The sequence below is a fragment of the Rhodnius prolixus genome, unplaced genomic scaffold (genome assembly GCF_049639745.1).
Source record: "Rhodnius prolixus isolate KJV_2025 unplaced genomic scaffold, Rpr scaffold_3, whole genome shotgun sequence".
Classification (NCBI taxonomy): domain Eukaryota; kingdom Metazoa; phylum Arthropoda; class Insecta; order Hemiptera; family Reduviidae; genus Rhodnius; species Rhodnius prolixus.
The window spans coordinates 12,810,011-12,823,814 of NW_027411603.1; the positions used below are offsets into that span (position 1 = coordinate 12,810,011).

The 13,804-nt window shown below is 31.7% G+C and overlaps 1 protein-coding gene and 1 long non-coding RNA gene across 17 annotated transcripts in view; one reads left to right on the plus strand and one right to left on the minus strand.

Moving 5' to 3' along the window:
- The window catches only part of LOC141453277 (uncharacterized), a 50,204-nt gene that overhangs the window by 1,873 nt on the left and 34,527 nt on the right, over nt 1-13,804 (minus strand). For 11 of the 15 annotated variants that reach the window (XR_012457911.1, XR_012457902.1, XR_012457898.1 and 8 more), the window contains 6 exons: nt 13,076-13,196; nt 11,566-12,931; nt 5,260-5,432; nt 4,169-4,304; nt 308-1,207; nt 100-226 (listed from right to left, as the gene is read on the minus strand). This is a non-coding gene — a long non-coding RNA (uncharacterized lncRNA). The remainder of the gene's footprint in view (nt 1-99; nt 227-307; nt 1,208-4,168; nt 4,305-5,259; nt 5,433-11,565; nt 12,932-13,075; nt 13,197-13,804) is intronic. The other 4 variants (XR_012457907.1, XR_012457910.1, XR_012457905.1 and 1 more) reach the window with 4 other exon arrangements.
- LOC141453273 (uncharacterized) overlaps nt 974-13,804 on the plus strand; it is a 234,731-nt gene continuing 221,900 nt past the window's right edge. Inside the window, exon 1 of one of the 2 annotated variants that reach the window (XM_074126272.1) lies at nt 974-1,113. The gene's annotated coding sequence lies outside the window, so the exon portion shown is untranslated. The remainder of the gene's footprint in view (nt 1,114-13,804) is intronic. The other variant, XM_074126275.1, reaches the window with a different exon arrangement.

Below are 13,804 nucleotides of genomic sequence, written 5' to 3' on the forward strand. Positions count from 1 at the left end.
CTGGAATCTTGCACATCAAAAAGATGCTGAAGAGCTTAGGGATGATGGATTGAATAATTTTCAATATTAGCGTATCAAATATGTTTAGGAATAAAGTACTTGTGCTTTTGAGATTACGATAATTGATTCCAGAGTCGTAATATTCTTAGACTTCCAAGCCACCAGCATACCAAATGTGAGACTGCCTGGATAGACATTCTGATAAGAATTCGTTGCATTCCATGGGCTTGCAGATAGAAAAAAAAATAATTAAACAAAAGAAACGGCTTACACACATATGGTTGAGAGTTAGGCATTAAAAACTTACGCCTTCAAGCTTGGGTCCCTCTCCAAACTCTTCAGTCTAATCAAAAAAACTGAGCTGTTTCTCCAGTCAGTTTCACACTACTCTAGATACAGAAGATTACAGCAACTTAAGAGCTGGTATTTCCTACTAGTATATGCAGTATTCGTGACAATTCATTTTATAGCATATTATTGGAAAGCATGTATTTTTCTCTTAATATCCTTTGGGTGCGTCTACGATTTAAGAACACTTTTGGTTTTGACAACGAAAAAATCATGTGGAAGGAAACGATCAGACTAACAGATAGGCTGTCCTACACCTGCTCTCTGTTCAAACGTCTTCGACGTATAAACAGGGCCGGAGGTTTTTATATTTAGGATGACCTACTAAAGGCAAATGATCGGGCTAGATGGTAGTACAACACTGTGATAACAGAGTGTAGAGCGATCTCGGTTGTTCTGTGCTACGAGTGGCGGCCAGCGGTGTGACGGCAGTAGAACACAAGTGGTCGATAGTAGGGATATTTGGTGTTGCAATGTTGGCCTGACTTTACTGGGGAGATGCTGGGTCTGTATTGGAACCCTTTCAGTCACTCCCCGGCACTCCGAGTTGTCCGTGCTTGTTTAGCTTTTTTGAACATTCTCAACTCTTTTATCTATCTTTCATACACATCACAGTTATAACCAAATTCGCACAATCACACCCATCCTTATCACTTCCACATAATTATTCCAGCACACATACATAAAAAAAACCACCTCTCCCTGAAATATTACACGTCTCGCAGGTTACTTGCATGGACTTGCTCGAGATAATATAGTACTCAGGTGAGAAAGAACCTGCATTTATAATAATGTTCCAAATCTTGCTTTTTTATTTTATATTTTAAATGTATCTTTTTTGTTCTCCGTTTCAAATTATCTGGAAAAAAGAAAACAAATATATTAAAAATAATAAAATAACTGGCCATTGCATAGGATCTGCATTGCATGCTACTCATAGTGTAAGATAATTTAAATTTTATATGGTTTTGTGATTTATGATCATAATGTAGCTGAAAATTGATCTATTTATAACAAACCACAATTCCAAACCACTATTTCTCACTACTAATACCATACTTACAGGCAACAGCCTATATTTAAATAACAACTTAATTAAATCTTAACAGAACACGTTTAACGCATAATTACTTTCAATGTCTATAGATATAGCTCAAAGGAAATAAATTATGGAAATTATAAAATCTCCAATAAATACGCATCTTTATGAGTTCAACTGACTAAAAAACATCTACCAGAGCAATCTTTTGACTAAAGTAAGAACTTAGAAGCAAATTGGCAACGAACATTATAGAAAATTAAAAATGTGATCCAAACTTTTTTAAGAACTTAATCAATTACAAAAAAAAACAAAATGATAGGAAACTACAGGATAGGAAACGATAGGAAATATTCGATAGACTAAGATTATAGAATCCAGCACAGAAAAACAAAAAGAAAAATGATGTTCATAAAATTAGTAAAGAAAAGAAACAGTACAACTGACTGAAATAGCACATTAGAGTAGGGAGATGTCCAAAGTAGGGATGCTCAACCATTTCAGGGTGAAGACCTATACATTTTTCTAAATTTCGAAAAAGAGCTAAACAATCCTCCTCTTCCATTACCATATAAGTATAAGCAAATAAGTATAAAATAAATCCATTTAACATTATTTTTTTTTTTTTTTTTTTTTTGCGCATCAACAGCTGAGGTCATTAGCGCCCGGAGCTTTTTCCAGTGCACTGCCGGCCTCCGGACAGTGTTCTCTCGTTACAGACAACACTGTCCATCACCGGACAGTGAGCTGTAAGAAGCTCCTAGGAAGAGAAAATCTAAGGGTCAGCTGCTGGATTCGAACCCGGTCCAGTATGCTAACCTCATAGCTAATCCCTTCCCTTTTAACATTATTAATAACAAAAATAATTACTGAAGGATTTTTTACTTTCTTTCTAAACCAAATAATCAGTGTACGAACTGTACATTAACTTTTATTGACAGCTGGACGAACTGTATTCTGCAAGTACCAAAAAAACCCAGAAAACTAAAGTTGCTCTTCTACATTTTCTACATAAAATGGTAATTCTGTAAACCTAAAATCAAAATTATTCGGAAAAAGTTCATCAAGCAAATGTGAAAGTTTGGAATAAAAATAAATAAAATTTAGGAATCCTCAAAAATATATACAGGGTGTTCATTTTAAGACGGCTCAAATGCATTTCATGCTTAAACGGTTGATCTGAGCAAAAAATTTGTTGCCCGTCACCTCTAGTTTCAGAATATGTGACTTGATTTTAGATTCCTGCCCGCATACGCGGCTGACGCGCGACCAAAATTGAGGGTTCGCAGTTGACCCCCATTTTCATATACACCGTTTTAAAGAGTATAAAAAGTCATGAAAGAAACCGGAAACCGCTAAAAATTAATTTTACATCTGTTACAAACAAGTAATTTTGGGAGAGTTGCGTTTAATTACCAAAAAAAATTGGAAACCTCCTGCCACATATTTAAGTGATCAATATCATTCATGTAAAGGATCCAAACTTATTCCTTAATTTATCAAATAATGCACTTTACTCAACTTGTGAAGCATGTACTGTGCCTTCAAAGGTGCCTCCTCTGGCTCGCAAGCCAGGTTAGCCAGGAGGTTATCAACTGCTCTCTGTATCTGAGGAGGCACCTTTCTAGGAGCTTCTTACAGCTCACTGTCCGGTGATAGACAGTGTTGTCTGTAACGAGAGAACACTGTCCGGAGGCCGGCAGTGCACTAAAAAAAGCTCCGGGCGCCAATAACCTAAGATGTTGACGCGCCTTAAATCATTAAATAATAATAATAATAATAATAATAATAATAATAATAATAATAATAATAATAATAATAATAATAACATAAAACCAGGGAAGGGATTAGCTATGAGGTTAGCATACTGGACTCCCACGCGGAGGTCCCGGGTTCGAATCCAGCAGCTGACCCTTAGATTTTCTCTTCCTAGGAGCTTCTTACAGCTCACTGTCCGGTGATGGACAGTGTTGTCTGTAACGAGAGAACACTGTCCGGAGGCCGGCAGTGCACTGGAAAAAGCTCCGGGCGCTAATGACCTCAGCTGTTGATGCGCCAAAAAAAAAAAAAAAAAAAAAAAAAAAACCAAATTTACACAAAAATCAGAAAATAATTAAAGTAAATTTAAATAAAAGTAAGCAAAAATAAATGTTTTGGAGTTAGCAAATATTATTATTTCGAAATCATTTGAATTGTTTAATTTTAGCCAAACTTAAGTCCGTCACATTTATTTAATGAACTTGTGAATACATTCCCAGTTTTATTTTATTCGCGCTATAAATAGTAATATGTAATATACCGCAGTTTGAAAGGCGAATTATATACTTATCCTTCAAACATCAGTTTCAACATGAAATCACTTTTAACATTCCAGGGTAAACATTATTTTATTGCTCCTGAACCTTTATGTTTTTTAAACAAGGTTTTCTAAAAAAAAATCTATTAAATCCTGTATAATGATTTTCAGTTTTGATCAATAATTAGTTTAAGTTTTTCTTTATATTTTATTTTATTACTTTTATTTAAAACAATATGTAAAGTTCTTTTATGTCATTTGTAATCATTATTATGTTTTGTAAATGCCAAATTTACATTGCTATGATTTGTAGATGTAATAACAAATAAACTACTACTAATAAAAGTTTAAAGCAAGCAACTGTCAAAGAAACTTTAAACATAATGATTTCATTCGTAAACATAATGATCCTCTTGATGCACATGAAGAACAAATTACATAAAAAAAACTTTGTATAAATATAAAATTAATTTTTTTATACTTACTCCTTAATTTGTTCCATTTTCAACTATATTTGCCAGTTTTTGTTCAAACTGAGAACTTGGACACATGGTTGTCAACTACAGTATTTATATTTTTTTAAATTTTTATGTCGTACTCCAATAGACAATATCAACATATCTGAAAAATAAAATCACGTATTTGTATGAAAATATTAATACCATAAAAGATATTACATAAAATTAGACTGAAAAAACAGAAAACAACGAACAAACCTATCTTTTAAGATTTTCTTACACGTCAAGAGTCCAAAAATACCTCTCCAAAAAAAAAAAAAATACTAGCAAAACAAAAAATCCCAGGAAAAGTGATCCAACTGAAGAAAGCTGTGAAAGCCAAAACCGTTTTTAATGTTGTCCAACCAACAATCCGTTGGTTCTCTAAAACGGCTCAAGAACATAAGAGTAAGAACTGAAAACGCGAAAAACCGTGATCAATATTGTCAGAGAAACACAGAGCCAACAATGACTGTAACGTAGTTAATTTTGGTAAAAGCTCTATACAGCCTTGTAATCCTTCTTCATAAATATTCAAAAATTCAAATAATCACTAAATACTCGATTTCATTCGGATAGTATTCGATTTCATCTGGATAGTTTGTTTTTAAAATAAAATCTCCTATTATTTCATACACAAGTGAATTACGTTAATTAATTAATATTACGTTTAATATTTACTTCATATTTGAATTATGAATGATCATTAGCGCCAAAGAAGTCTTATTGTAGAGACCTCTTGTTTGAACAAGTATTTAAGAAGTATTTTAGTCGATCGAGTTCCCTGAAAAATATTTATTTTCCAAACTGCATTGTTAACACACTACCAAACCGCATGGGTACGGTATACAACTTCAGGAGCAATCACGCTTACACCGGGCAGCACTGTTATACAGAGTCTTCAGAAATGGAGCAGGTATTTACAGTGGAAGACCGAGAAACTATGACACCCTTCCTAGTTTGGTACTTAATATACCAAGGAGATCTTAAATCGAAATCTCATCTCCATGATATCTACTGCGAATGTGTCAATCGGCAATTAAGTTTCTCACTGAAGTAGGTATCTCTAATATACTCACATCAGCAGGTTATTTGCGTAATGAGAAGGCGGATGAATTGCTTCGATTGAGGTGAGTTGTAACAAATCTTTTCTTTTAAGAAGTGGGAAGTGGGCATGGTAGGAGTTATCAATGCTGTATCACTAATCAAGTAGTCCATGGTATCCACTTTGATAGATTAGACTTAGCCCTGCCTGAAAAAAAAAAGAAATAGATGATTTCATTCCTTTGGTTCTAACTTACGAAAGTAAACTAGGGCATGGATCAATCTTCGTTATTAAATACCTACTGAATATGTTTAACATTGGACTGCGTAACATTCCAAGTACTAAGTAACGCATAAGAGTGGCGCACGGAACCAAAAAAATTAATGATTGCTGTTTCGATAAAAAGTCAAATCGCGTTAAGAAGTAAGTAGCCTTTTTGGAATTCGGTCTCTTAATTTCAGTCTCACTGCAAACTAGGATGTCGCTAGCGATCTCTTTGTGTAACGAAAGAAATACATTTTGTAAACAATTATTTTGTCCTTATCCACTTAATTTCTTAGGATAATATTAGATTTTATAAATACTCATAAAACAAAAAAATATTTTCAAATAATGCAAATTTTAAAGACTACATTACATTATAAAATTCAATTCAATTTCAATAATGACTAATATTAAATATAGAAAAGTTTGTTCTTTGTTCTTTTATTATTACAATTAATTTATATATCTTTTCCTATAAGAACATTGCATTTTAAATTTTATGAACGTACAGCAAATATTTTATTTTCGTTTAATAATTTATAATTAGCAGTTTATATGATAAAGGATATTTCATCATATATTGTAGACAAGAAAAACAAAATGCATGAATATTAAAATTAAATTAAAAGTGGTTGAGAAAAAGTCGCATACCAACTTTTAATTAATTTTTTTGGGAGGAAAACTTTTTTTTTTCTAAGGGTTGCTGTGACATTAATAACTTTAAATGAGGTTTTCCTCATAATCTATTTTATTTCTAACATTACGTTATTCCTGGTATACAGGGTGATCCATTTAAAACGCACCAATCGCTAATAACTTTTTAGGAAAGCGTAATTTCGAAAAAAACAATGAAGTAAACTATATGTTTTTTTTGGTTTAGTTTTCAAATTTTCCACCCCGATGCTGTATTTTCATTTTTTGCGGAATTACGGTCAAAAACCCGATTAAGGTTTCATAAGGACCACTGGTTTTGACAATGATTATGAAAACTACATAAAAAACTGTGAAAAATGACGTTAATCCCGTATCGATACCCCTAATATTGGTCGAGATCTTTAAGATCAAATTTACAATTTTTTCTATTTGTGATTGGTTTTCAATATCAATTTTCTACCAGAAATAGACGTTTTGGGAGGTCCTCTGACTGCGAAAAATATTATTTGAGACTCTATGGAACAAAAATAATAATAATTTAAGATTTTAAAAAATGTAGTGTAATGCAATGGTTATGGGTGAGTCAGAATTTTGTTTTATCATTAAATGAAAGTAACCATAACATCATGTTAAGGTATCCCGAATGCAAGACTTCTTGTCCTATGATTACGGTGAGAATATCTTGCCAGGGAGGGGCGAGTGTTGGTATAGTGGTCAAGAGCGTGGCTTTGTAAGTGGGAGGTCCCCACTATGACTACACTTTATTGAAAAAAAATGATTAAGATTTTTAAGTAATAAGAATGACTGCATATGCGGGATTCGAACTGGGGATCTCCCACTTACAAAGGCATGCTCTTGATCACTAGACCAACACCCTGCAAGATATTCTTACCGTAATCATAGGTGAAGAAGTCTTGCATTCGGGGTGCATTGAAGTGATGTGATGATTGCTTTTATTTGATGATAATAGAAATTTATTCTGACTCGCCCATAACCATTACATTACACTACATTTTTTAAAACTTCAATTTTTTTTTTTTTTTTTTTTTTATGATTCAAGGCGCGTCAACATCTATGGTTATTAGCGCCCGGAGCTTTTTTCAGTGCACTGCCGGCCTCCGGACAGTGTTCTCTCGTTACAGACAACACTGTCCATCACCGGACAGTGAGCTGTAAGAAGCTCCTAGGAAGAGAAAATCTAAGGGTCAGCAGCTGGATTCGAACCCGGGACCTCCGCGTGGGAGTCCAGCTCGCTAACCACTCAGCTAATCCCTTCCCTTAAAACTTCAATTATTATTATTTTTGTTCTTTGAGTCTCAAATAAATTTTTTTTGCAATCAGAGGACCTCCCAAAACGTGTATTTCTAGTGGAAAATTAATATTGAAAACCGTTCACGAATAGATAAAATTGTAACTTTGATCTTAAATATCTCGACTAATATTAGGGATATCGAAACGGGATTAACGTCATTTTTCACAGTTTTTTATGTAGTTTTCATAATCATTGTCAAAACCAGTGGTCCTTATGAAACCCCAATCGGGTTTTTGACCGTAACTCCGCAAAAAATGAAGATACAGCATCGGGGTGAAAAATTTGAAAACTAAACAAAAAAAAAACATATAGTTTACTTCGTGGGTTTTTTCAAAATTCCGCTGTCCTAAAAAGTTATTAGCAATTGGTGCGTTTTAAATGGATCACCCTGTATATTGATTAATTGTATTTACTGTTAAATTGAACAGTGCTTTATTGAACGGATCTCGCTACATTAAATCTACAGTAATTAATACTAACAGTCACGAAGAAGAAATATTGTTAACATACAATGATAAAAATTTTAGTTAACAATAATTTCCGTATAAATGTCTTTAGTAACAACATTTTTACCTGATATGAATATATTTTGCAATAATGGTGTTTTTATTTGTTTCATTTACTTATGAATTCTACAACACAGTAATATTATTCATTGCCATTTAACTAGTTATGCACAGTCCTGTATTAAAAAAAAATATCAAAGTGGGAAATAATCACGGATTTAACAGCGATCACACTAATATAATCGCAACCTACTATGTTCAATTTACATTTTGTATGAATATTCTTCACCAATATTATTATTAATTGGAAATTTAAATGAATTCTGAATACCAATAAAGTGATAAGATTCTGATTAATTCATGTTTTAATAAAGAAAGTTTTAGGGTTAAACTTTTATGAGGAGTGAGCAATGTGGTATTTAATTTGCCAACATATGCAACTTTCATCATTACTGAACCTTAGTTAACCATAACAGCTTACACTCTATTGATTAAAGCCAAAAGCCAGAAATGAAATTAATTATCCTGTTATAGAAAGACTTCGTTGGTTGTTACTTTGAATTCACAAAATTAGTGATGAGGAAGCAGATATACTTTACTGTGATAATTTAATAGAAAACAATATTTTCGTATAAAAATGGAATGTAAAAGATGGAATAAATAAAGAAAAACGTCAAAATAATAGTTCAACAAATTACTTAACCATTAAAAAAGAGAATCTTACTTTAACAACTGAAAACAGAAATTTTTGAAAACATGAATTTTGTAATTTCTTTAAAAATAAATTGGACCAAATCCAAAAAAGTGGCAGATCAATTTTAAAGTTAAATCTAAATTCTCTAAACCCCGCAATCCTCCTACATTCAATTTTTACATAATTACTAGTTTTTATAATTTGTAACTGTCTTATGAAACAATGAAAAGTATTGGAATCCTTTCCCAGAAAGTAAAAAAATATGTAGTAAATCGAAATTTATTTAAATAAAAACTTGCAAGATTTTCTTTTAAATTGAAATTAGTGATTCTATCAATTCAAGTAATGTCCCATAAGGGAACACAGGAACGCTGTAAATACGTCTGTTGTTGCTTAGTTTGCGACAACCATAGAAGATTTAAAGAAAAATCAGAAGGCACAACAGACAAACTGCGTGCATATTAACTAGCTGACACAAGTTACGAAGATCCAAAACTACGTATAAAATTTCCAAACAATAAAAAAGATTTAAATTAACCAGTGCACTATTCTGCCTTAAATATTTTTTTGGGAACAAAATAGGAATACATTTTGTTTTAACAATGTAAAGTTTTGTCAATTAAAAACATTTTCAAATTAATTTTTAAAGACTAATTGGTCTTTCACAAAATAATTGGTTTAAGCTTAAGCCATTTATTAACCAGATTCACAAAAACTCAAACAAATATATCAGTACCCCGGAGGTACACAACACTAAGTCCATTTTTTAAAAAATTATTTTTTTAATGTTTCTAATACAAAATTATTATTTTTTATTGCATAACCATCTGTTAACGTGCATCTATTTTACTTATTATCGACCAAAGATTTAAGGAAAATTACTCCCATGGGCTTACAAGTAAGAAAAAACCGCGAAAAAACTCTTTTATTTGCTCTCTTGTAAAAAATTTAAAATGTGACATAGTGTTGTGTACCTCCGGGGAAATGATATACTCGTACACATTTATACATTGTTCAAAGTTCCAACCAATAAGGTGCGGAAATTAAGTTTTTCATTTTCTGACATGTTGCTTTACAGCTTCCCATTGCCCAATACACATACTTGAGGTCTATACGATGTGATTTATTATTGCTTAGTAAATACATTTAGTTGTACTCTGTATGTCTTCATTGATTTTATTAATTCTTATCTTCACTCAACTTAAAAAACATAAAAAAAAACTTTTATTAATTTAATATTTTTTATGAATGTTTAATAAATTTTCGATAAATAGACCTTGCAATTAAATGAAGTTGGGTTCCTCGCTGTTACAATATTAGTTTGGAGAATGCCGCCAGCTAGTATTTACTTAATGAAGTAATCAATTTTTTCATGGAAAGTAATTGGACCATGGACGTAAACAGTAGCTGGATGAAGTAAGTCTAAACTCTAAGTGAAATATAACAAAGTTCTTAATTTTGTTTTCTTTGGTCAGTAGGAAAGTTTATGTTCCAATGAAGGATTCAGTTTAGCGAGAAATCGGTCCAGAACAAAACAATTCCGTCTTTTTGCCAACGTTTCAGCAAATTTCGGCCTTCTTCAGAACGTGGCTATGCGGGTTGGCCGAAAAGTTGGCAAAAAGACGGAGTTGTTTTTTTTTGTTATGAACCGATTCCTTGCTAAATTGAATTCTTAATATAAATATTTTACGGTCACTAAAAGCTAGCACGAATTCATTTATGTTCCAATGTTGTCTTTTTGGAATACAACTTGTTTGAGGAAACGCAGGGGCACTAAGTTGAAATAAGTAGAACTTAGTTGAAATAAAATAATTATAATTCATAGAAATTCAAACGTATTCGAGATGAATTTTTCTTTCAGAGATCTTGAAAACTCTAATATAGATTAAATTAAAAGAAAAAAATTATTAAAATATCGCCATGAAATCCCCTTATCATCACTTATCACCATTCTTCTCAGTAACGCTTTTCGTCTTTCTCATAGTGTGGATATGGTAGTAAAGAAAATGCCAGTATTTTAGCAAGTGGTGCGATAATTTTTGCATATGAACTCCACCATCTTTCAGACGAATTTTGAATTAATTTTTTGTTGATCTATGTAGCGTGAAATATAATCCACATAAACTTACGTGTAGAAAATAACTTGATGAGACGATAAAATTTGTGGTATGATTGAGAATGTAGACAATATTCCTATTTAATTATTAACTAATTAATACATAAACTTCTTTAAAGGGACCGACACTTTATTATATATTAAATCATGGGTCAAGAATTCTATCTACCTAAATAATGTTGGAATATTATTTCTAGAAGTTTATCTAGCTTGCTCGTCCATCTTCAGCACCTTTATTACACCCTGTCAGAAATTCCACTCTTATCTCGGTAATTATATAAATTCCAAGAGTAATATTAGTATTTTGTCGTATGCCAGTTTTAATGAAATATGTTTTTTGAATTAAAACTTTCTTTAAAATCAGCAGTCTAGTCTTTAAATAACTTCAAAAATTCCACATAAAAAACATTAAAAAACTAAGGTAGGTATTATCTTAAATCGTTTCATTGTATTTTTACATTCTATCAGTCTTCAGGGTAAAATTACAGTGTAATTAACTATTGACAGTTTCAAATTTTAAAAACTGTAAATTGTTAATATCTATTTATTTGCCATTCACCAGTATATAGAAATGTAATCAGCGAATCTGATAAAAGTAGTGTTCAATGTAATGTAAGAAATATAATGTAGTAAGCATTTATGATTCAAACATTTTAAGTTTAAAAAACTTCGAGTTATCACTTCAAAAATAATAAAAACTAAATGTCCACTGAGTGTTAACACAAGATCTCTAATATATAATAATGGTACACAATTTTTAATAAATCAATTTCATAAAAATTTATCATATTTACCTTTTAAGTTAGTACAGTAGTAGAGAATTTCAGCTTGGAATGCAATTATCTATTACTGACATTAGGGATTCATTGCACATTGCTCTTCTTCCACTGCACAAACTTTTTTTTTTGCTCCAAAAATAAAATTTCCTGAAAAATATAAATATTTTAAATAAAAGTTTAATTAAAGGTATTTTGTGTTCGCTTAGAGTGCACAGATACTTTTCTTTTTGTGGGGAGGCCAATTTTGGGAAACTCAAGAAAAATTGAATTCAGTAAAGTTGCACTTAAAGTTGGAGATTTTCATAAAAACCTCTGAATGGAAGTTTAATCCAAACGGATTTTTTTATATTTTGTAGCTAATGTTTTTTTGTATTGAAATATTTTTTACATTAACACAAAATCACAAAAACATAACTTCCAATAAAGTTGTAGTACCCGTCGAAGTTTAGTAGTCTAAAAAAGGGCTTGAATTTAGTAGAAGGTGCGCCTCAAAATAAATAAAAAATACAATAATTTAAATGAATCCAAATAAAAACTTTTTTCCACATATTTTTAATAAAAGCAGAAAATATTTAAATAATCAGATTTGTGGTTTTGTTGAACAAATAGAAGATAAAAATATATTTATTTAAAATTTCCAGAAGAATAATTCCCCATTGCTTTACACCGTCTTGTATTTTTTTGTGCCGCCCAATGCTTATCTAGGAAACGTTATTTACTCGTTTTTTTAAAATATCGATCCACACAAATGACATTGTATTCTTGCAACTATTTTTGATTCCTCGCAGAATGCAGAATCAAAACGTTCAGTGGACATTTTCAATCTAACTTCAAGATTTTTTTAATTTTATTTTAGAAACTTGTTATGTTTTTAAATGATTATTTTTCTTTCATTCTGTCAAGCATTCATTCTGTCTAGCTGGTGCCTCATAACCGTCAATATTATCACTGTTCTCAAACTCGGCACCTTCACTTAGCCAACCAGATGCTTCATCTCCATCAATATTATTACTTTTCTGAATCTCTGCACCTTCATTCTAAAAATCGAATGCCTCATCATTAATAACACTTATCTTAAAATCGACATCTTCATTCTACCAATACGAGTGCCATCAATTGTAGAAAGTGCTTGGAGAAACTTTAGGAAAAACTTTTGAAATATCTTCTCTCTAACTATTGTTTCCTTTCTACTTCCAAAGACCCTCCAAAAATTGTGAGGTTGACTCCCTTTGTCCACATCTCAGTATATTGTTGAAAAGAGTGCTTTAGGATTATCGCAATCCGGTCTTGGAATAAGTTCTGAAGACATCTCTAATGACGTATCGTTGGAGCAATTGTTTGGTGGGGGCACCATGATCAATAGGATTTTTGTCATTGAAATCTGTAAAACAAATAGACATAATAGATAGTTTACTGGAGTAATACGTAATAATTTTAATTTGCAAAGTGTTACCAGCTCACAGAAAACACTGATAAATGAAACTAAAACAACTACTCACAAATTAACAGAGTAATGTAGCCTTACCTGATATCTTTCTAATCCAGGAACGTCCTACAAAACGAGGTTCTACCAGTGTAAGGGTGGACCTATCTTGGTTTAGAGAATCGTACGCTCTTTCTCTTCAAGTTCTCATATTTCTTGGTTCCTTCGAAAGCAGAACAACCGTTCTAAAAAGCTCTCTGATTCGCTTTTTCTTTTGAAATTATTTCTTTAGTTTTTCTGAAAATGCTTTTTAGAACTATTTTAAATTTAGCTTAATATTCGAAACCTACTTTTTTTCGAAATTGTCCCTTGTTTTATGACCCTTTTTACTTTCTACAATTAGATATATAAATTAAATTAATCTCGTCCCAAATACTTCAATTTACCTCTAAATGAGAACTGTGTAATCGAAGTTTTCATTTAAACAGAACAATAGGTCGGTGAGGTTGGATGCCTGTGAAAACGCATTAAATCACTTCGATGGAAATTGAATGTTATTATGACAATAATACAATGAGAGATAGAAGATTGGGGAAGGAAGGGATATAAGTCTATGGATGGTGTGTATGTATGAATAGAGATAGTAACAAAGACAGAGAGAATGCTTAGTTCAGCGCGCACTTCAGAACTATACAGAGGGTAGTAACGACCGACCAGTTTCCTTGCAAAGCAATAAAGCTACATCTTATGAAAGCCACTTCCGCTAATTTTCTAAGTTGTGAACTTGAAGACATCTCTGAGTCACTTAGCTTTGAACCATTCAAAACATCT